Genomic DNA, 25984 nt, shown 5'->3' with positions numbered 1-25984 from the left:
GAAAATTAATTTTTTCACAACTAATTAGCGACTAATTAGCGGCAAAAACTAATCCTATTCCGATTCTCCTACGAACGCTCTAAAGTCATTTTTCGGAGGTGTGCTTTGCTAACTTTATATCAAGTTAGCAAAGCACCTAAAAAAATAAAAAAAAAAGAAACGACAAAATCGGTATTTTCACAACTAATTAACGACTAATTAGCGGCAAATTATCCACCTACTTTCGAATCGATTTGTGATAGGTGTTTAGCTAACTTGATGCTCATGGCAAAAAGAGGAAATGCCGCAACAATGGAACAATGCACTCATCTGTCCAATCTACAAAAAAGGTGATGAAACAAGTTGCGAAAATTATAGAGGAATATCGCTATTAGAAGTGGCCTATAAAATACTTGCAAAAATCATCCGAAATAGATTGCAAAAGGAGGTAAATAAGATCATTGGAGAATACCAAGGAGGTTTTAGACCAGGAAGATCAACAACAGATCAAATTTATTTATTAAAACTAATACAGAACAACAGCTACGAACAAAATTTGGGACTACACATGTTGTTCATTGACTTTAAACAGGCTTACGACTCAGTAGACCGAGATATGCTATATGAAGCAATGAGATCCTTGGGTATTTCAGGAAAGCTGGTTAAATTAGTGAGAATGGCGCTCAACAATACAAAAAACAGGATAACACTGGAAGGAAATTTTTCAAAACAATTCACAGTGAATAAAGGACTGAAACAGAGTGACCCTCTATCTACAGACTTATTTAACTTGGTACTAGAGCACATAGTAAGAAGGATAAAAATTAGTACAAGCGGTACCATATTTAACAACAGACAGCAGTTTATAGCTTACGCTGATGATCTAGTCATCCTAACACAAACAAAGGAACATCTCCAAAAAATATTCCAAAAGTTCGAAGCGGAAGCAAAAAGGTATGGATTAAGAATCAACCAAGGAAAAACACAATACTACATGGTAATGAAAGGAGATATAAATAAAGAGGATAACTATATAAAAATGAAAGGAGAAGGAGATGAATATAAATTTAAGGAAGTAGCAGAATTCGAATACCTGGGAGTGACTGTAACCAGTACTGGAAGGGAAGAAAAAGAAATAGATAAAAGATTATTGAAGGGAAGTCGAGTTGTGGGTGCCTTAAACACGATATTAAAAGCAAAAAATGTATCAATAAACGCGAAAATCAGAATGTATGAAACGATAATACGGCCCACAGTGTTGTATGCGAGCGAAACGTGGGTAATGAATCAACAAGAGGAGAAGAAGATACAGATATGGGAAAGGAAGGTCCTGAGAAAAATTTTTGGAGGTATACAGATAGCGGAGAAAACCTGAAGAATGCCCGAAACTAGAAACGTCAAACGAATATTGAATGACAGAGCATTGGGAAAAAGGAGACGAGGTCGCCCAAGGAAGAGATGGTTAGAGGCTGCAGAGAGGGATTTGGAAGAAATCGGGGTGAAGGACTGGAGAAAGAGTGCAGAAGACCGAAAAGAATGGAGAAATATTATCCAGAATTTAGAAGCCGTAGGCCTATAAGGCCTGTTAGCGCTGTTATATATATATATATATATATATATATATATATATATATATATATATATATATATATATATATATATATATATATATATATATATATATATATATATATATATATATATATATATATATATATATATATATATAGAAGTAACTGCGAATTAAATAATAAAAGTGGCTAACTTTGAGCCTAATTAACCTAGGCAAAAAGATTTTTTTCTAAAAATTCCTGTAAAAATACCAGCTTTTGAAATCCTAAAGTAGATTTACTCTATAGTCAATATTAACAAAGCTATTCAAATTATTTATAGGCCTAAAATGACTCTATTTTACTTAACTTTTTTCGGAGTGATAAAAACAACTTTTTAATGATTTTTTTCAACACTTTGAAAATATAACTATTCTTCTTGCATGTACTTTTCACATAATTGCTATGTCATTATTATTTTCTGAACAATAACATTGCGAAAAAAAAGCTCTTTGCGATAAACAAATTGAATAAAATTTAAACTAATTGACGAATCGTCTTAAAAAATGTAATGCATTATATGGAATGTTTGACTCAACTTTTCGTGCAATATGAAAGTCTTACGGCCATTTTTGCAAAAGTTATAGCACATTTTTTATTTTTGAAATTTTAGTCTTATATTGCAATTTCCGAAGCAAAAAATGATCGCACCAAAATTCAACAAGTGCCATTTTAAACCTTGGCTTATCTACTAAAATACAAATACTCTAAATAATATATACAGGGTGTTTCATTAATAATTGTCCATATAGTAACTGGAGAAACCTTAGCACAAAATATGAAGATTTAACCTAAAACAATTAAATAAAATGTGGTTCCTTACTGAGTTACAGGGTGTTTTATCTAAAAATTTTAAAACTATTTTTGCTCAGCATTTTAAAACTATTCGACGTATCCTTTTCATACTTGGCAGGAAGTATAGGTACTGTACATACTAGTAAATTATGTTAAACAAACGTTTCTGGCTATTACCAGAGGCGTAAGACGGGGGAAAGTGAATGGTTGACCATTTCCAAATTCTACGCAACTGGCGAAATTGCTATTTTAGAAATTTTTGGATTCCCCAATACTTTCTATGAAAATAATATACTTTTCATTCGTAATGATAAAGTAATTAGTTTTCGAGATCATTGAAGTTAAAAATGAAACGACATGGTTATTTTGATTAATGTATTGTGCCGCTTCATTTTTAATTTCAAATATCTCGAAAACTAATCATTTTATCGTTAGGAATGAAGAGTATATTATTTATATAAAAAGTATTGCAAAATCAAAAAATTACACTAAAATAGCAATTTCGTCAGTGGCGTAGAATTTGGGAAGGGTCAACCAGCCACTATCCCCTGTCGAACGCCTTTGGTAGTAGCTAGAAACGCTTATTTATCTTAATTTAGTAGGGTGTACAGTACCTACACTTTCTGCCAAGTATGATAAGTATACGCCAAATAGTTTTAAAGTACTGGGTACAAATATTTTTTAAATTTTAATCATATGAATCATATCATAAGTTAATCAAAATAACTGTGCTGTTCCATATTTAACTTCAAATATCTCGAAAACTAATGATATCGTTACCAATGAAGAGTTATTATTTACGTAGAAAGTATTGGAGAATCTAAAAATGGCACTAAAATAGTAATTTCTCCAGTGGCGTAGAATTTGATAAGGGTAAACCATTCACCATCCCCTGTCGTACGTCTCTGCTAGTAGCTAGAAACGTTTGTTTATCATAATTTAGTACGGTGTCTAGTAGTCGCACTTTCTGCCAAGTGTGAAAAGGATACGTCGAATAGTTTTAAAATGCTGAGCAAAAATAGTTTTTAAATTTTTAGATAAAACACCCACACCCACACCATTTAACTCAGTAAGGAACCACATTTTATTTAAGTGTTTTAGGTTAAATCTTCGTATTTTGTGCTAAGGTTTCTCCAGTTACTATATGGACAATTATTAATGAAACACCCTGTATAATTACCCTATTTGTACCTGTAGCGATTTAAACGAAAAAATTGCCATTTTTGACCCTTATTTGTTAATAACTAAGTTTCTCGTCCGAACTGTGACGGGCATTTTTGTATTTATAATGTATTAGGTATATAGTACCCAAAAAATCCATTTGCAACCTGGCTGCTCAAGTGTCCCGACAAAAACCTTCTTTCTCTGGACTACTAATGAAACAATTGAAGGCCTTTAAGATATGGATCAGTTTGGTTGATCGAATAAGAAATGAAACAGTCTTACATCGAATGAATAAGAGCACAGAAATAACAAAAACAATAAAAATTCGAAAGTTACAATATTTCGGCCATGTAATGAGACATCCAGAGAGGTATAACCTTCTACACCTCATCATTCAGGGCAAGATAGTCGGAAGAAGAGGCCCAGGCCGAAGAAGAACATCCTGGCTCCGAAATATCAGGGAGTGGTATCAAGAGACCACTGATAATCTGTTTAGAGCTGCCGTAAACAAAGTCATTATTGCCAATTTGATCGCCAACGTTCGATAATCGGACAGGGTACTGAAGGATGAAGAAGGATTTTCTCTTGAGGGTTTGAGTTGAGTTGTGTTTGTTGTACAAAGCAAGACCAGTGCCTGAAAGAGCCGATGTGGTAGTTGTTGGCTTGTGCCTGTAGTAGTGAGCACAGAGAAGGCCGGTAAGATGTAGTGGACGTTGTAGATTCCGAACCATAAAATCAGAAAAATTCGGTTTGCTAGAATTTGGTGTTCTTTCAACACCGTTTTCGATGATGTTGGAAGCTTTTGAATATCATCTCTTTGGTTTAGATGGTTGGGATTTTCTTTTAATTTCAACGTTACTAGCATCGTCGTATGGTTTAGGTTTATTATCTGTCCTGTATTTGAGAGATGTTGTGCAAGAAACGACGTTTTTCAACGAAAACTTCGTTTTCGTTTATAAATTCGCAAAGTCTGTTCGTTCATTCGTTCGTTTGTGCGTTGCCGCCCCTGCAATACTTTGGAGCTGATCTACCGATGAATTCCCATGTAGTTTTGTCTCCTGAATCCAAATCTTAAAACGACATTTCGATATCTCGAATCATCTTCGTGATAACCGACTTCAAAGTCGAAAAATCGAATTTTCGACTTAAGCCAATTGATATATCATGTAAATTCAAGGTATATATTGTATATAAATTTTTATACGCATTTATATACAGAGAAGTCCTAAATTATGGAATAAATTCATTTTCTCTAAAATGGACGACTGTAGAGAAAAATTCCGAAACAGATCGATTTTTATTTATAAATTACAATTTTTTGGCATATATTTCATACTAGTGACGTCATCCATCTAGAGTGATGACGTAATCGATGGTTTTTTTTAAATGGGAATAGGGGTAGTGTGGCACCTCATTTGAAAGGGCGTTTAATTCTCTATACAGTAATATAAACATTAATATCATTATTTATACAGGGTGGCCAAAATAATAATTTTTGAATTAAATTAATTGACGAAAAAAGAAGAATGTATGCAATTTATTTAACTCCAAATACATTCTGTCGCTGTCAGAAAATAGAAAAAATGTTTATTTGGCAAATAAACATTGCTTCTCGCTTAAATTAAATTTTCAAACTGCCAAAAGGTAGGTGGGAGGCTGTTTGTGATTTAATTTAAGCGAAAAGAAATGTTTATTTGTGAAATAAACATTTTTTTCTATTTACTGACAGCAGTACAATGTATTTTGAGTTAAATAAATTACATACATTCTTCTTTTTGGATCAATTAATTTAATTCAAAAATTATTTTTTTGGTCACCCTATATAAATAATATTATCGTTTATATTACTGAATAGAGAATTGAACACCCTTTCAAATGAGGTGCCACACGACCCCTATTCCCATTTAAAAAATCATTGATTACGTCATCACACTCAGATGGATGACGTCACTAGTATGAAGTATATGCCAGAAAATTGTAATTTAAAAATAAAAATCGACCTGTTTCAGGATTTTTCTCCAAAGTCGTCCATTTTAGAGAAAATGAATTTATTCCATAATTTGGGACCTTTCTGTATGTATATATCAAGGGTTGTCTACAGCTAATGCCGTTTCCCTTCCGTCAGCCAGGACTTCCATTTTTTCGATCTTCCCAGTCTCCGTCTTCCCATCCTTTCTTGGACATGTCTTCGTCGACTTCATTTTTCCAAGATCTTCTCGGTCGTCCTCTTCTTCTTGTTCCTCTTGGGCTCCATTCTGCAACCTTGTTTATCCAAGTGTTTTCTGCTCTGCGTACGTGGCCATACCATTTTAGTCTTCTCTCGTCTATATATTGCAAGGCATCTTTTTTCACTTGCATTCTTCTCCTTCTCCTCATTTGTTATTCTGCCTTTTTTGGTGAGACCACATCAACATCATTTATATACGCTAAATTGGCTAAATAGTGATATTATTATACAAATATATAGTAATATAGAAATGATGTTTGCTAACCGTAAAAAAAGTTTTCGTTATGATAATCCTCGCATTCTCAACTCGTTTTTACGCTAATTTCGATGGCATTTTGATGTTGTTCTCGTCTAACATGGAGTCTTCGATTGGTCTGTCCGGTGTAAAATACACCTAATGAATTTAATGACTTCTTCACTAATGTCGCATGTAACTTGCAAACCCAGATTCAACCCTCCTTTTTCAATCCCTTGGATTTTGATGTCACCATGTTTGGGGAAGAATTTTTCTTCCAAGAAGTTTCTCTCATTGAAATCAGAGACATTTTAACAAATATGGTGAACAAGAAAAGTAGAGACTACTTCGGATTCTCAGTTAACATAATAAAAGGAGTGAAACATCTCATTGCTGGTCCATTAACAACACTTATAAATCACTGCTTAAAGGAAAGCATATTTCCTGATCTGCTCAAAAAAGCAGTGGTGGTACCGATCTATAAGAAGGGCGACAATGATGACCCATCCAATTATAGGCCAATATCACTCCTTCCTATAATATCAAAGGTATTTGAGAAATGTATGGCAGCAATGATTATTAAGTACTTTGAATCCAAAAATTTGTTCACAAATTGTCAGTTTGGTTTTAGAAGGGGTCTAAATACGACAAAAGCCATCATGGACTTAGTGATGGAGATTCAAGAGGCTTTTGAGTAGAGCTGCTATCTGTCGGCTACATTTTGTGGCCTGAGTAAAACTTTTGATTGTGTTTCACATGAACTGCTTCTCAGGAAATTGGAGAGATATGGGTTTGGAGATAGTAGCATTGCAATGATCTCCAGCTATCTCTCCGATAGAAAGCAGAGTGTGCAGGTGGGTAGAGCGAGGTCGGCAGAGAGAGCTGTAAATATCGGATTACCTCAAGGGTTAATATTGAGACCACTTTTATTTCTAATTTATATTAATGATCTTCCACAGACAGACCTTACTAGTTCATTTACTCTTTTTGCTAATGATACTACTATTACCTGCAAAGATTGTGTTTGTAATGCAGCAATAGAGGCATCAAGACAAGCACAAGATAAGGCAGAACAATGGTTTGCAGCAAATATGTTGCTTCTAAACATCAATAAAACCCAGTCTTTGATTTTTTCAACAAGACAGCTTCCATCCGGAGATGCAGACAAACAAATTTTTGGGGGTTTACTTGGATGCAGGACTATGTTGGAAGGCTCATACACGGTCCCTTGTTGCTAAGTTAGGAACTGCAACTTTTCTGATTAGAAGACTTTCTGAGTGTGTATCTCAGTTCATTTTACAACAGGCCTATTTTGCACTGTGTCATTCACACATCAGCTATGCAATTTTGTCATGGGGTTACAGTGCTGGAGCCAAAGATGTCTTTCGTATTCAGAGAAGAATAGTAAGGATAATTGCTGGCCTGTCCTATCAGAAAGAATGTCGGCAAGCATTTGTTGCACTGCACATACTAACTCTGCCTTCGCTATTTATTCTAGAGAGTCTTGTTCATGTGAAACAAAATATAGATTGTCATCAAAGACATGAGGATGTACACCGATATGAAACCAGAAATAAGCATGCCTTAATACTGCCCTACACCAGGCTCCAAAGAAGTAGAGACGGACCAAACTCTTATGGTGTAACATTCTACAACAAGTTGCCTACTGAAATTACTGAATTGCTAATTTTACAATTTAGAAAACAACTAAAGAATTTTCTCATATGTCAAGCATTTTACAGCAGTGATGAATTTTTAAATTTTAACTTTAATGTTTGGAACTGGGTTGTGAATTGTTGAATTGTACTTTGTTTATTCTTAGGAACCCAGAAAGTGTTTGTCTTAATTGATGTATGTATTATTTCATATTATGCCTTATGTTTTTATATTTGTATTTTATATCTGAGAACCAAAGTTGTACACTATTTTTTGACGTATGTAAGTACTTTATATTAACATGAATAAATGACATGACTTGACTTGACTTGACTACAATTTGTGTACTTCTTGATTATCTAACGATATTTTGGTTTTTGCGCAAAGTAAAATAGATTTTTGTTATCGGTATTAAATATCGCCTCTATTTTGTGTTTTCTTAGCACTCTTCATATTTTCTTTGTTGTGTCCTTTATGGTAGGATGGTTTTTACAATTGGGTTTTCGTCTTCTGTTGAGTCTTTAATTCTTATTTGAGCATTATTGGCCTTTTCGATGGTGTATGTTAAGAAGCCTTTTTTTCAACGCTGTTTTTAGATTATGAATTTCTTCATTTTTATATTATTCATTTGTCTTTCTTTCGGATCTTGTTATTATGCAGGAGGGTAATGTGAATCAGCGTGTAGATATCTGTCGGTATGTGTGGGTTTTCGTTATACTGTATATTTATGTATCCATCCTCCTCCGTTATTATTAACACATTAAGAGTTACTAAAATCAATGTTATTAGGAAAAACCAGTATGTATATAAAATTAGTAGAACCACAATATAAGATATAGGATGATGAGTGGAAAGAAAGACAAGAAAGAGAAATTGTCAATCTAAAACAATTTGCATGCAGTATATTTATCAGATTATATCAAATATTTCATTAAAAATAAAAGCAATTGAATTTTGAAATAAATTTGGTATTTTGCTTTTTGTATTCCAGATCGTAGCCCGTTGGCTCCAGGCAACATTTAATTTTTCAATTAAATAGACATGTTGTTTTGCTATGTTGGAAAGACAACAAACTAATTCTATTTCATGATATGATTTTTTTCTGTGTATAATCCTTGGCGAAACCAGTTAGACAAACTTTTGTTTTAATTAAACCGACTAAATTTAATATTTGTTTGCACGTTAACATTATAATTAGTAAACATAATTGTATCGGTCTCATTTCTCTGACAACTTGAGCATACACTTTTATGTACACTGCGCATCATTAAAAATAGAATAGAATAGAATAGAAATATGCTTTATTGTCACTGAAAATTTTTACAATTTTATGGACAAAGCTTACATACAGTCAAAAGAAAAATAATATCAACAAGAAATAACAAATAACAACTACAATTCAATAAAATTAGATAAAAGAGTCCAACTAGAATTTTATAAGAATTCTTCAATAACTAAGTTTATACAATTTATTCAATTGTGACTAAACTCCCACAATGCAGAAACACTTTTAGCGTCTTTTAGGCACCGACAAACAGTGCCGATAAGTCAATTTTAAGGGTAATAAGTTTGCAGAATTGATATCAGTTTTACGACTTCGGATAATGCACATGTTATTTGTGCCTTATTTTTCTTGGAAAATGGCTATTCTGTTTTTCAAAAATCTTTCACTACTGTACAGTTGTTCAAAGAGTGAACTTGTGCAATTTTTAAATTTAAAACTATGGCTGAGAGATTTGCTAGATATGTTCAAATTGTTACTTTGATTGGTAATCGAATGAGTCAAAGAGAAGTGGCCAGACAGCTTGGAGTCAGTCGTTGTATGGTCCAAAAAACTTACCAACGATTCGTAGAGACTGGATCTCACGAACGACGACCAGGATCAGGCCCGAGAAGAATCACGACGGCCAGAGAAGACCGTTCTTTACAACGCACTTCTTTGCAAAATCGGTTCTTTACGGCTAGAGAAATCCAAACCCGTTTTCAAAATGCTCACGCGTGGATATTAAGCACTTCTACCGTGAGAAGAAGGTAGAGGAAATTTGATCTAAGGGCTCGCTGTCCAGCAACAGGACCTTTGTTAACAGCAGCACATCGACAACGCCGACTACAGTATACTAGGGACCACGAGCATTTGACGATAGAAGATTGGAAAAATGTTTTGTTTAGTAATGAATCCAGGATGGTTCTTTATGGCTCAGATGGTCGCATCAAAACATACAGAAGACGCGGGGAACAATATTCTGCTTGTGTTCGACTAGCTCATGTTGTTTTTGGAGGAGGTTCGGTAATGTTTTCGGCAGGCATTTCATTCGAAGGCCGTACTGATCTCATATTTATTGATAGAGGAGCGTTGAATGCTCAGCGATACATTACCGAAATTCTAGACGAGCATGTAATGCCTTTTGCTGGGGTTGTGGACGAAAACTTTATTTTCATGCAAGACAACGCTCGGCCACACGTAACTAGGATGGTAACGCAATACCTGGAAACCTCGGCCAAAAATGAATCTTAAAGTCCAGATTTGAACCCGATTGAACATGTTTGGGAGCAAATCAAACGAAGAGTAAGAAACAGAATATCTGCTCCAATGAATCGTGAGCAGCTTCGGTTGGCGCTCATGCAGGGGCGGATGGGCAAGTAAAATTCTACCGGGAGAATAAACAACGGCGGCCCAAAATTTAAATATATATATATATATATATATATATATATATATATATATATATATATATATATATATATATATATATTATATATATATATATATATATACACATGGGAGTTTTTTTGATTTTTTTAAACTATAGAAACTTGGAATCTAAAATACAAAGTTTGCTCTAGAAAATTCTATATTAAGATATTTAAGATATATAAATAACAAATTAATGTGTTATAAACTATAGGTGAATGAAATATCGTTTTACATATATAGCTATCACTAAATAATGGTTACCTATTATTTATTATATTAATACATTAAAGCGTCCTTCATTAATTTGGTTGTTTGACCCAAACGATTAATAATTTCATCATTGTTGATATCGCTCAGTATATCATTTTCAATATTCATCAGCATGAACGACTCGAGTCTATTATCAGACAAGGAGTTTCTTAATCTATTTTTGATAAATTTTAAAGTTGAAAACGATCGTTCACATGCCACTTGCGAGATGGGCAATGAAAGTATATATTGATAAGCCAATACCAGCGTGGAATAAGCCCCCTTAAACAAATTATATTTTAAAATTGAACCGTAGCAACAAATGACACAGTTCTGACATTTGTTAGATTCGATGCACACCCTTGATTTTGTACTCTGTTTTGTTATACAGTCATCTTCGTCTACATCTGACTGTGCAGAAGAAGAGTCGTCTAACCCCACATCAAGTCTAGCATAATTTATTTCATATGAATCTTCAATTGTTAATTTAATATGTTTCCAGTTGCTTGCAAAGCTTGCTAACTCTTCTTTCAACTTTGCAGGAGTTGCAGAAGAATCAAACTGTATTAATTTTTCTGACAATATTTTTAGAGAATTCTCAGGTAGCTCACCTTTGGCGATTTCTTCAAAATTATTTGGATCTAAAATGTTCAGATCCCTACATAATTCAGCGTTGTTTGCAAATCTTCTACTGATTGATTCTACTGCAGTATCCGCAATAACGTTAAAAAAAACAATTCTAAAATTTTCTTTTGGGCTTACTGGGATTTCATCAGAAGTTTTCTCATCAAAGAATTTCTTTTTCTTTTTTGATCGAAACTCGGGCAATTGTTCTTCAATAAAAAATTCGAAGTCTCTCCTTTCAAAAGAGAGTTTAGCCCACCCTACAAATTTATCTGCAGATGCTTCAATGTCTGGAAAATTTCTTTGCATTTTTTTTAAACTCAGTATAGAATCATTAACCATAAAGTTACATTTTAATAAATCTAACCCTGTTGTCTGAATATCTTGATAAAGGGCCTGTTATAGAGAACAGTTTTCAGAATATGTGCCCAATTAAAATATTTTCGTATTTCAGTAATTGTGCTTTGTAATTTGCAGCAGTCGCTCTTGCATCTGGCTTAATTTTTTGTGAATTTTCAATTGTATTAAGAATGTCAATTAAATCAACGTACAGTGCTTTATCAGGTTCATTAAAATTACCAAAAATTTTACTGAGCGCTGCTTCCTTTGACCACCAACGAGTTTCTCCTATCAACTGAAGTTTCTGTGATCTAGCATTGTTGCCAATGTCCAACCAGTAACCCATGCGTTGATGAGATTCTTTAAAAAATGCTGCTATACAATTCAGTAATGAAAAAAATGATGCGGCCTTAATGTGGGATTTAAAAATGTCTGTCAGAACAAGATTTAAAATATGCGCATAACACCAAACATGAACATGATTTGAATTTTCCTGGACCATGAAACTGGAGAATCCCGAATATCTCCCTTGCATATTAGCCGCCCCATCAGTAGAGTCAGCAATACAATTTTTTTCATCCAAACCATTTTTTACCAGTATGTCATGAATCATGGTATGAAATCCCTTCCCTGTTGAATTGTGACAAGGAACAACTGCAAGAAGGCGTTCGTGAATTGTTCCGTTGTAAACATACCTGAAATAAAATAAAATAAGCAAAGGTGAAGATTTTATTATACTTACAATTTAACATACCTTGTTACAACTGAACATTGGTCTGTTACTGAAATATCTTGAGTGCTGTCTATTTCTATAGAGAACATAGTGGCAGTCTGTATCTCTGAAGAAATCTTCTTTAGAATAATTTCTGTGATTATGACAATGATTGAATTTACAGTAGTTTTTGACAAAAATGTGTAGAAATTTCCAGCTCGACGTTTGATTTTTCTATTGTGATAACTTTTGCTTTTTTTAACAATGGCGTCCAAATGTTTCTTCAAAATAACATCAAATTTCGATAAAAGTAAGATTATTTCCAAAAAATTACCATGATCTAGGTTTTCATTTTCTAGATTGTATGCAGCTTCATTTGCTGTGCCCCGATAAGAAAGTCCTCGTTTGCCAATTAGTTTTATAACATCAATAATAACATCCAAAACGTGCCGATTGCTTGCAACTTTTTTATTTCTCATTTCAACAACGTTTCCAAAAAGTATTTTTTCAATTGTTTGATTTTTAATATACATGAAATATGTTTCGCAGTTTTTTCCATGACTGATTGAACTTTCATGCTCATTTATTCGCTGATATACATGTTTCCAATCAGACATACCTCTTGCAAAAGCAGAACTTTGATCTTTATTACTCTCAACTGAATAAGCAAGACAAATTGTGCAGAAAAGTGCCTTTCTTTCTTCACTATAGCTCAACCATTTCCTTTTTGTTTTATTATTACGCGTAAACGCTTTTTCCACATTGAAAGGTACATCTTTTTGTGCGACAGGTACCTTTGGATGGAATTCAAAAAATAGCTGTAATTTATTGGGATCGGGACGGTCGAAGAAATTGCCAGATTCTGTCTCTTCCGGCTGTCCCAGCTTTAGTAGCGCCTCTTCGTCTTTAAGTGCCTTTTTTACATTAGCTTCACTATCGCTTTCATCACTTGTCTCTATGTCGTCGTCCGAGTCCTCTGACAGCTTTAACTCAGTTTCAAATTTAGTTTCTGAAACCGGTAAATTTTCTTCGGATTTTTGCTCTTGCTCTTGTTTTTCCGTGTTAATATCACTTTCTACCCCTGAAGTTGAAGGAACAGAATAACTATTGAGCAAATTATCCAAAGAGTGACATTTTTTTGCTATTTCACATCTTTTTTTCTTCTCCCTTTCTAGTTTTTTTTCTTGTCCTCCTTTTCGTTTTGGTGGCATTGGTATTTGATTTTTTATTCACTTAGTATATTGGTTCTGACGGCTATCATACAAGCAGTTTTCGTCCTAACGTAACAAATTTCATAATTATTGAACAGCTAGAATAGGCGCTTTTTGAGCATGTTTATACAGAGTATTTCATAACTATACCTACAAACCTTTAAACGTGGTAGGAGACATCACAACCAACATTCTTGCTTTATAAACAAACGCCCAAAAACGATTTGTTTGCGAATTAGACGTAAAAAAACACTTGAAAGCAATAGATTTTTACAAATTTTATAGTTTTTTACAGAACTTAACAATACTACAAAACACTAAAAGTAAGTAAATTTTTTGTTTGGGAAAGAAGATGAAACAGAGTGTACGAGAATTTATTTTAATCGAATGATTTAAACAGAAAGCTTGCACCTGCCTAATTTATTAATGTGTTTATTTAAAAAAATACGAACTTTTAGTACAGAATAACACCTTGTACTGTTTATCCGCGACTTTCCGGACACGGTGTATAGTGTTGAAACACCCTGTATAGTAAAAATTATTTTAAATAATTATTTCCTACCTTAAACTTTCACTCTAATAAATCGGCTTAAGTAATATAACGTTATTGGTTAATTTAGAAGTAGGTAAATGTTTATTATTATCCTTCTACGCCACTATTCAACTAATCCCGAAGTAAAAGCGCACGTCACATAATAATTCGTGTCTTTCGGAACCGGAACTAAGTGATAAGGCGTTAGTTAATCCAAAAGATTTCTGGCGACGCGACGGACGTAGAATTTGCAAACTCGCACAACCGCTGTCTCAAATAACGACAGTCGTCGACAGTAATAAACAAACTGTAAAACGAAAAATAATCCTTAGGGTCTCAAGGTCAAGGGGCTTCCTTTACTAAGAAAACAATAACTACGATGACTGATACAAACTGTAAGCCGGGAGTGCATATTGTCCGCAGATGTTTTTAACATAGGCCAGTGCCAGACACACATTGTGTTTAAGTTTATTTTCGTGTTTCTTGCTGGGTAAATTTTAATACAATAATAGCTTACAAAAATAGCAGGTAGCATTTAGCAGGTATACGCTGTTTGAGGGAGCTTAGAAAATAACATAATCAGCGCTGGACCAGTCTTTAAAGAAAGTATACATCCTGTTTACTTTTGTTGAACATAATTTTTGGTTCTTTTCTTACTTTTATAGTCTAGTCTAGGTATTTGCTAGGTCTAGGTGCAACCGTATCAGTATTTTTACATCGATTTATAAAAATCAAGATTCATGCAGTTGAAAAATTAAGGGTTTAGGTCCGCGCGTGGCAGCCCACAAACGACGGCCCACCGGGAAAATTCCCGGTATCCCGGTGGGCCCATCCGCCCCTGCGCTCATGGAAGAACGAGCTTTTCCTCAAGACAACATCCAGAATTTGATCAATTCAATGCCAAATTAATATTTAGTTCTTGAAGCACGATTTGTACGATGTGCTGTCCATTTAATTCGTAATATCCTCCTGTATACCTACATTTCAAAGGCTTTAATTCGATTTGCGGCAGTCCACGTCTCAGAGGTATACAGTATGGTGCAAATGAAAAGAATAAATTAATTTTTTCGTGAATAGGCGATTTTGGAAATAAACCCCGAAATAGGTCGATTTTTCTTTTTAAATTATGATTTTTTTGCATATATATCATACTAGTGACGTCATCCCTCTTGGCGTGATAACGTAATCAATAATTTTTTTAATAACACTAGTTTACAACCAATTTGCGACTGGAATGCAAAATGGTGTTTTTTGTTAATTTATGCTCTCTAAATATGATTATGATGGTAAAAAGTTCCCAACACGTAAGATTTTTGAGTTATGATTTTTTCAAAAATAAATGAGTTATGATTTTTAAGTTATGAGTATTTTACTAAAAATTTTTTAAAATAGTCATTTGTAATATATCGGGGCGTGATCTTATCAAATTAACGTTTTTCCTAAAAATTGTGAATAATTTGGCCACACTGGGATATCTAATGTCTACGAATAACACATTAACATTTAAATAAAGAACAAACCAAAGGTAGTCCTTAATCAGTAAACCTAACCATTTAAACTTATATACATAGTTCTAAACCATTTTAACGACTGTTACTCTTGCATGACAAAAGTGTCTGGGTTTTCAAGGAAGAACAAGCATAAAATTAAATATCCAGATATTACCTCAGCAATAAAACCGGTTTTTCATGGAGAAGATTTACCAGTTCTAGGACCTCGACAAATCAGGAGAAAGATTTGGAAATGTATGGTGACAAAAGTGAATCTTGATGTATCAGAAAATAATGATTCTTATTTACCCGAAAGCGACGTAAAAGCACCTTATTGCATCCAAAAAGCCGAATTACATGATTTAGTTCGAGACCTTCACTTGTCCAAAGGACATGCTTAACCCATAGGCTCTATATTACAATAATCAGTGCTGTTTTTGTAACAATAAAGGTTCCGGTACGCAATGTTTCGGGGGGTCTGTGGAGGGTTCATAAAGGGGGTCTCTCCCCGGGAAAACTTTTTAAATTTAGCCTCAATAAGGGCGTTTTAAAGCTATTTGGGAGCAAGGAAAAAATTCAGGAATTTGTTAATAATTTGGTTGTTTTTTTAATTTTTTGTCCCAAAAGGTGCCGGTACGGCGTACCGGCGCGTACCGTCACAAAAACAGCACTGACAATAATGGATTTTTTTAATGGAATTTACTAGCCAGGACAACTTATAACATTTAAGAACTGTAACCAGGAACTATCCTCGTTTTTTACTATGCAGGATAAAAGTGTGTTTGTGTTAAAAATTGTGTACAAAAGAATTAATATAATTTTTGTTTCTAGTAGTGTTGAACTTATATGTATATAGTATATAAGAATTTTTTATAATAAACAGCCATATTTGATGCATTCTATAACTCCAAATATAATATTTCACACGACCAGACAATGTACGGTGGACGCATAAGCAGAAATGCGCGGCGCTTTAAGAAGAAGATAACTCAAAACATATACGTGGTGGAACATTTTGGTGTTTGAATTCGCATTCAGGATGCTTCAAACTCCCCGATACAGCCATTTTAACATCAGTCGCAGCTTTTGTTTGTTAATTTGTTGACTACTGTAATAGGGGTCGTGTGCTAGCTCATTTGAAAGATTATTCAATTCTCTATTCAGTAATATAAACAATAACATAATTATTTATACAGGGTGTCAAAAAAAATTTCTGAATTAAATTAATTGACACAACAAGCAGAATTATGTAATTTATTTAATTCAAAATATATTTTAACGCTAGAAAACAAAAAAATGTTTATTTGAAAAATGAACATTGCTTTTCGCTATAATTAAATGTTCAAACTGACAAGAGGCAGGTGGGTGGCATCTTTAATATTGAATTTAAGCGAAAAACAGTATTTGTCAAGTAAACATTTTTTCCTGTTTTCTGACAGACCATGCAAAACTTTTTATGAAGAATAACTTTTTTTCGTAAAAGTAATAATAAAAAAGTTTCCCATATTATGTCTCCAACTTAAGTAGACACTCTATTCAGTAATATAAACAGTATCATACTTATGTAAAAAGGGTGTCCAACATATTTTTTTATTATTAAATTAGTTGACACAAATAGAAGAATGTATGTAATTTATTTAATTCAAAATATATTTTACTGCGCTCAGAAAACAGAAAAAAATATTTGTGACAAATAAACTTTGCTTTTAGCTTAAATTAAACGTTCAAAGTGCCAAGAGGCAAGTGGGTTTGAACATTGAATTTAAGCGAAAAGCAATGTTTATTTGCCAAATAAACATTTTGCTCTATTTTCTGATGGAAGTAAAATATATTTTCAATTAAATAAATTACATACATTCTTCTGTTTGTGTCAATGAATTAAAACATGTTTGTGAACACCCTGTATAAATAATTATGTTTTTTTAGTTTACTGAATAGAAAATTAAATATCCTTTCAAATGAGCTAGCACAGGACCCATATTCTCATTTAAAACAATTATCGATCACGTCATCGCGTCCAGATGGATGACGTCACTAGTATAATATATAAATATGCCAAAAAATCATAATTTAAAAATAAAAATCGACCTGTTTTGGGATTTTTTTTTAAATCTCTCATTCATGACAAAATAATTTATTCCTTTTTATTTGCACCATGATATGCTGTATGTTGCAAAAGGGAATATCAGTGCACATGCAAGGCGAAGTTGCGTGGCTTGAGTTATGCCGGTGTTTTTCCAGATTTTTCCAAAATACTAAATATCTCTGTATCTAAAAGTAGGTGTGGAACCTTAACATTAGATAATGGTAGAATAATAACAAAATATCAAGACAATCTATCTGGGAGTCAATTTTTACTCAACTGGAACGGGCAACGAGGAAATGGACCGTGATAGTGTGACGTCAACACGTCAAAAAGGTTTCCAAACAAAGCAAAGTTTGACGTCTCTTATTTGATTATACACGTGATTTGTGTAATCATTTTTAATTTTATTTAGTTTTAACAATCATCTGCACATTTTTTCCAAAGACACAATCCTTGTTAGTCATATCAATCATATTGCTTTTAGTTTTATAAAAAATGTCCTTACACAAAATCAAGGATTTACAGTTACACACTACATAGTACTTACTGCGTTTCTTCAGGTTCTTAACCAGTCCTATTTGGAAATATGGTGGGAAATATACTATGAGCATTGATTACAATCACGGGTACCCAACACATTACCATTTTGTAAAAATTAAACATCCAACAAGCAATATATTCCAATTATAAAAACGAAAACAAACACCACGTGTGAATTTTTTACAGATTTTTGCTTTCTCAATGCTATGAACAGAAATGCTATTTCAGAAACATAATGCTATTTCAATGGCATTTCATGGAATAAAATAACAAAGGAAAGAAAATGTAATATAATGAAATTTTAATAAAAAATAGTTTATTGTATAAATCTGAGAATTGTAGATTAACAGAGAAATATAAACAAAGATTAGTAGCTGTTGAAATGGATGCAATTAGAAGACCACTCAGGACTCCGGATTTTAAGAAAAAGTGTAGTTAAAAATGGCAAAAGATGATGGTTATTGAAGGAACCATTATCGATGACATTGAGAAAAAACAGTTGACATTGATAATACTATCGTATGGCATTTTTGCCAGGGAGATTTTTTCGGACAGGTTCCGGGGCTAATTGCATATTTATTAATCCTTTTTCAAGTAGCTAGTAATGTCGATACACACTAGCCCAGGGGGACCGACGACTCTACGTGCCCTCCGAAGCACGGTGACCGGCTCGTATTATTTTTAGAAATGAAAATGTTGTTGGTACCGATATTCGATTTCGTGCGCTCTGGCTTAGAAGGCCAGTATCTTGCCGCTAAGCTACGGCCGTCACTGACGTGGAATGGACACACAATAATTTATACCAGAAACAAGCAAATAATTATCTTGCAAGAAACAATGTCGAAAAACAGGAAGGCCAATTGGACGTGACTAAAGCAATGAGTGCAAGATAAAAAATTCGTTGGTGGAACGATTTTTTTTCTTTTTAGTTATATCTTTATCGTAACTTCCCTTTTCTTGATTTTCTCTTGATGAAAAATGAGAATTAGTTATTGCTGGATAAATTATTGCGAAATTTTCATGCATTACAACAGTTATTTAAACTTGATTATTTTTGTTTAAAGTGCAATTTGATAAACTTGGATTTGTTTACTCTTACGCTAAGTAATTTGTTTTATTATATATCATTAACACATTTTAGAGGTACACAAGGCAATTAACAATTTTTAAGTATTATCATGCAGTACTTTGTGCTTGCATATAGCACTTTGTGCTAGCATATATTATGGAACTAATTGTTTGATTTACATATACTATTAAAACACTTACGATATTGTGTCTTAATTGTTCACAAATGTTTTTACAAGTCGAAGGATATTGGTTTATTATGTAGGTACAGAGTTAAAGTACCCTCCGGAAATATATCGTCCGTTAAAATTCTATGATTATGCTGTTTCCATGATAAAATGTAATTACCCATTACTCCTTGCAAATTAGTAATTTTTATCAGGTAATAGGAATCTTCAAATAAACTGGCTAACATGTACATATTAGTACATACAATTAATAGTTATTTATGTACCAAGTCAGTAAAGTGACTCTTTATCGAACGAGTCTTGATATTACGAGAAGAGCGTAGCGAGCGAGGCGAGTAACAGACGAGTTCGATAAAGAGTCTTTACTGACGTGGTGCATACAAAATTTTATCGCCAACATAATTTGATTGGAAATCAACATGGAATTTGCATTCCGATGATTCGCACCTTAAAGTTGTCTACGTAAGAGTTTGGGCTCTGTAATTATTTAAAAATAATATAAAATTTATAAAATTAATTGAATAAAAATCTGTCGTTTATCATCTTATTGATGTTTACCGTGGAAAATCATTATTGTGGGATCCTCAACAAAGGACCATTTATTTAAAAAACAACTTAAAGCCGATATCTGAAGGGAAATAGAAGCTGAAATAGAAAATATACATGCGGACAAATGTAAAAAAAGGTTATTTCATGTCAAGCTTACTTGACGTTTCGACTTTCACTTTGGAAATCGTTATCAATATACGAAAAACATTCATAAATTAAAAATTTAACTTTGTTTCTGGTGAAGCAACGCAGTTGGAGCAAGCAGATATATTATAATTGTGTCACCGGAAAGCGAAAAAGGTAGTCCCTAAAATTTTCAGGACTGAAACAATCCCTTAAAATTCGAGAATTTTTACGATTTTGACAAGGTAAACATTTGGTCTTTGGCCGCACCTACATTGGATCCGTTATTCTCCGATCCGATCAGGGCTTTTCATTCACAGTCATTTTTTTCGAGTTTCTGTCATATGTCGTATAATCCGTGTATATTAATATTATACACAGATTATACAACATAATATGACAGAAGCTCGAAATAAATGACAATCGATGAAAAGCCCTATTGGATCCGTATTTCTCCGATCAGATCAGATCCGATATAGACCGATTTTCCGGCGAGGGTGCCTACATTGGTTCCGTTAACTTTCGACCACCGACAATGAGTTCCGATGAAGATGTGTTAAGGAGATGATGACATTGAATATGTTTAAACATGTTAGCTTGCAACCCCCAACTTGCAACCATGTTGCAACCAACTTGCAACTCAACTTGCAACCAATCGGAATGAAACCAAACACTTCTCGATGAGAATAGGAGAAGCTACTCCCGACGTCGGCCGATATCGGATCTGATCTGATCGGAGAAAAACGGATCCAATGTAGGCACCCACATTTAATACTAATTATCTACAATTACTAAATGTTCGTAAGTTTCCTCTGGATCGAGGAAGGTTCGTCAAAATGAAAAATTTTAACGAACATTAACCGCGCCACGAACGCTAACCGCGCCACGAACGCGCGGCGCTCACACGGCGCGGAGTTCGCGGCGCGGATATGTATCTCCGCCTTAACATAATTTAGTAGATTGTACAATACCAGCACCACTTACCAAATTTCGTGTTGTTGTCCCATGCCTGTCAGGAAATATTCAAAAATAAATAAAATAAAAGTTTAACTTTGACACCCTGTATTTAGGTTATTATCAACGTTTGTACTAAAAAAAGTTAGCTTAAATCGACCTATTTTAACCTCAGGAATCTATGGTTAAGCTATGGCCCATTCTTTACCAAACACCCTGTATAAAAGAAGAAACGAAACTTCCGGCCAGATTTAATTTTAAACATGCGTTTGTTATGAAACATTACCTACAAATCCTGTGTGAATGTGATATGCTGACATGAGGCTGGCGTACAATCAAGAAAATAAATATTGAACTCAGAGAAAATCTTACATCTCTCCGTAATAAAAATGCTTATAAGAATCCTTTATACAGGATTTCTTCATCATCGTGTGCCAGTATTTTCCATTTTCTTACTCCCATTTTCTCCAGATCCTTTCTGACTGCATCTTTCCACCTCTTTCTAGGCCGTCCTACAGACCTTCTATCATCTGGTCTTTTCCAAAACACACTGTTTACAAGACAATTGTCGTTACTGCGTATGACATGTCCTTCCCATCTTAATCTATTGGTCTTTATTATCTCACTCGATTTTCCTTTCCTAGGAAATATTCTAACTCGGTGTTATGTTATCTCTGCAAGGGCCATATATCACTCGAAGGATTTTACGTTCTCACACCAACAATTTATTTACTTTTCTTACATAGGATTTCTTTGTGCAGTTTAATGAAAGGGAGGGTTTGATACAAAGGTCTCAAGACAACTGAAAGACAAGTACTGTCTCGCTAGACGTAAGAAGAAATATGTCTTTCTTCAATCAATTGCTGTTGAATTTTCCGGCGGGTGTAATTTCCTCACCAAAATAATCTTTTTCCTGCGTTTATAAGGGTATGTCATAATCCCACAGGTATTTTCCTCACCAAGACCAAAATGGTTATTTCAGTTATTTCAGGTAGATTTTCTTCTTCTTCTTGATGTGCCTATCCGTGACGAATGTTGGCGATCATCATGGCAATCTTCACCTTATCTGCAGCAACGCGGAAAAGCTGCACAGATGTTGTGTTGAACCAGGTTCTGAGGTTTTTTAACCAGGATGTTCTTCTTCTTCCTGGACCTCGCTTTCCAAATATTTTTCCTTGCAGGATGGCTTGTAGGAGGGCATATCTGGATTCATTTCGCATAATGTGTCCAAAGTATTCCAACTTTCGAGATTTGATGGTGGTTAGTATTTCTCGGTTCTTCCCCATTCTTCTAAGAACCTCCTCATTTGTGACCCTATCAGTCCATGGGATTTTAAGAATTCTCCGATATAGATAGATTTTACTAAAAGGTCCATGGGATTTTAAGAATTCTCCGATATAGGTAGATTTTACTAAAAGGCATTCAATTGAATTATTTATCTACTAATAAATTACAGTAGGTACCTCTAATTATAATAATTAATTAATTAATTATAGTATTTTATTTTTAAACACAATTGGAATTTTGACAAAAATGGCATGTTTAATAGAAAGTGATCGCGGTAAACCTTACGCGGTACCTATTGGTATTTGAAAATTTTATTTTTTATAAAGTGAAAGTTTTAAAAAGTGAAGAAGTGTTCTGGAGGATAAAACAACTTGTAGTGCGAAATTTTTTACTATTGGTGCAACTTTTACAATATCTAGAAGTAGCAGACAACATAATCATGAACCAGATTGTCAGAAGTTAGATCGAAAAATTGTTTCTAACTATTGTAAACGTAGAGCCGTAGAGAATTGAAAAACCAGCAAAAATTATACGCCAAGCACTTGCAGCTAATTTGTCTGAAACAACTACTACGATTGTTGTCAGTTACATAAGAAAAAAAATATATAATTATCGACGAAAAATGATGCCTGGTCGACTTCCTTCCAATATTGATGAGGTTCAAAAATTTGTGACGGGGTGTGCACAAAAAACAACCAAGAGGGAAAATTTTCTCTTTATAAACTGTGTCAAAAGTAGGATAAGACTTTTAGCCACATTGAATTTTATTATATGGATGGCACATTGCAATTATTCATTATTCATGGGCTAATTAATGGGCATTATATTTCTTTATTATACTGTTTACTGCCAAACACATAAACAGAAATTTACAACAATATTTTTTATTTGTCAAAACCAGAAATTTTTAAAGCTCTCAAAATTGAGTTTATTGCTAGTAAAATTTTTGAAGATTTTGAAAAGGAATGCAATCATTGAAATGTGTCCGAACACTGAAATACATGGTTGTAAATTTCACCTACACTAAGCTTGGTATAGAAATGTCTTGGTCTCTTGATCTAATATCAGAATATAAAAATGATTCTGAAAGAGGCAAGTGGCTCAAACATACTTTTGGCCTTACATATAAAACCAGAAGACGTATCAGATTGTTTTGTGTTTGATTTAATGTCATGCAAACCAGGAAAGGCAGTGTTCAAGTATTACGTAACGCACCTTGGGGGGAGGGGGTCTTGCATAACGTTACGGCGCGTTACATGGGTGGGAGGGGGGTCAAAAATCTTCAAAAACTGCGTTACGTAATACTTGAACGCCCCCAAATGAAATTTAAGATATATATGTTGATTATTTAGTTTAAACTTATATACATAAACGAAAATGCCATATTCTCCCCATATTTGTGGACAGAGGCAAATTCTTGTGTTATTCGTATTACGAATGCTTGCGAATCTTTTCATTCGCATTTTAATTTATCGTTTTGTAATACGCATCCATCCATATATATTTTCTTTGAAAAAATTAAAGAATTTCAGGTAGATACGTAGGTATGTTAAAATTTAAAGTTTGCATATTGGAAAACCTATCAAAGATAAACAAGTTAAACTGAAATTGAAAAATGTAGTAAATTTATTAATAAGATATCAGTCTAATCAAATGACTAGAATGGATTTTGTAAAGTGTCTGTCTTATTATAGTAAATATTAAATAATAATTTATACGTCTTGCATATTATCTATATTATAAACTATTATTATAATTTAAGGAAATTAATGTCTTGTATTCGGATTTCGGATGCTTTCATAATAGACATTCTTAAATTAAACCTATATTTTTATTTTATTACCTGAGTGAGTTGGTGAGGAAAATACCTGTCGGATTATATGTTTTTACTGGTTGGGGAGGAATTTACCTCCGCCCGAATTTTCAGATTCGGAATTACTTTAACCAACGAAAATGAATCATCGGTAGTATTCTGTGGCTAAATCACTTCAACGTAAGTCTATGATCATTTTCTTTTCGATGTTTCTTACTTCTTTTTGATATTTCAGTTAATGTGTAGTGTTTGGATTCACGTTATTTTGTCATATAATTGTACAAGTACCAAGAGAAGATCGACTCTCTATTTTTGAAAGGATTCAAGTTTTTCAACGATTTGTTGTTTATGTTCTAATTGATTAAGCCCCAAGCCAAACTCCTCTCAATCTTTCACTACAAATACACACACTACGCGCTCGAAATTTGAGAAGCATTGAGTATTCCACTGTGTGCCACTGTTATCGATTTTTTAGACGTGCCCGTACCATCTTAGTTGGTTGATTATGATTTCCTCTGTTATTCTTTGTTTAACGCTCACGACTTATTAAATTCTCTCGTTTCTTTGTCTAATCTTGATTTACCGGCCGCTCTCATCCACTAATCCATTTCTGTTGCTTCATTGTTTATTTCCTTTTGAAATTATTGTTTTCCGCAGAATGTTGTTCAATTGTCGAACTATTTGTTTTCCCTTTTTATTTTTGTATTAAATCTCTTCGTGTATTTGTATTTTTGACATTGGTTTTTTTGTTGGTGTTGCTCTTCCACAATTAGATTTTTTTGTTTTTCTCCACCTATATACATATATTTTGTTTTTTTATGTTTACTTATAAACCCCATTTTTTATATTCGTGAATATGTTTACGGGTTATATAAATTCTAAATCTTCGTAGTCCTGGCCAAGACCATTAATTTGGTTGTCTGCGCGAGGCATAATATAATATCTATAATAGTCTAAGAGCTAGTGAACCCTCCGACTAACGGTCTTCCTGTAAGGCTAGAAATTTGTATAGTGATAATTCATAGCACACCAAGGCTAAAAACCATGACCTGGCAGGCATCAGCCCTGCACGTGTATCTACCAGGTGAATCGAAAAGTGCATAGTTTAGGGGAAAAATAAACTTTCTCCTGTAAAGTTTAAATTTAAGTATGTGTTTGAGTAAGTCATTTAGAAGAAATGTGTATAATGCCAGGTGATTCTGAACAGCATAAACCTTGCCAGGCGAGGGAAAAGATTAGGCTTTTTTCCTAAAATTATTTTTTTGCATCGACCAAAGTTTTTTTTAGATGCAAAGTTGTTCGATGCAAAAAAAATAGTTTTAGGAAAAAAGCCTAATCTTTCCCCTCGCCTGGCAAGGTCTTATGCTGTTCAGAATCACCTGGCATTATACAGGTTTTTAGCCTTGGTGTGCTATGAATTATCACTAGACAAATTTCTAGCCTTACAGGAAGACCGTTAGTCGGAGGGTTCACTAGCTCTTAGACTATAATGTGGTGTCTGTTAGAGTGATTGCCATACCACTACATTTACTTTTCCACGTCTTCAGAGCTAAAAGCTCTCCATGTATATCAGTAAATTTCTGAGGCCTCCTAATGATGTCATCGTTGCAGGGTATTAATGCAAATACATCGGCCTGGCACACTGTAGTGTTATCCCAAACTTTAGCATTCGCAAAGAGTACTTTTATCTTTTATTGTTTGTTTGAAAATGTTTTTATTTAACTCTATCATATAATTTAAAGTGTCATGTGTGAACATGACGAGTAAAATATATTGTTTTAAAAGTTGTTTTTATAATTTTACGTTTTTAGATGAAACGTTTAGAAATGTCGTATCTAATAAGTGTTTAAAATTTATT

The 25984-nt window shown here is 33.6% G+C and overlaps 2 protein-coding genes across 3 annotated transcripts in view; one reads left to right on the top strand and one right to left on the bottom strand.

Moving 5' to 3' along the window:
- Window positions 1-25984, top strand: part of LOC114325118 (phospholipase DDHD2) — a 323630-nt gene that overhangs the window by 143041 nt on the left and 154605 nt on the right. The gene's annotated exons all lie outside the window — the stretch shown is intronic.
- Window positions 1-25984, bottom strand: part of LOC114325689 (uncharacterized) — a 103654-nt gene that overhangs the window by 76968 nt on the left and 702 nt on the right. The window lies entirely within an intron of this gene.

Source organism: Diabrotica virgifera, chromosome 10 (genome assembly GCF_917563875.1).
Source record: "Diabrotica virgifera virgifera chromosome 10, PGI_DIABVI_V3a".
NCBI lineage: Eukaryota > Metazoa > Arthropoda > Insecta > Coleoptera > Chrysomelidae > Diabrotica > Diabrotica virgifera.
Note: the sequence above shows the minus strand (reverse complement) of the source record. Positions and strands in the feature narration are given on the sequence as shown.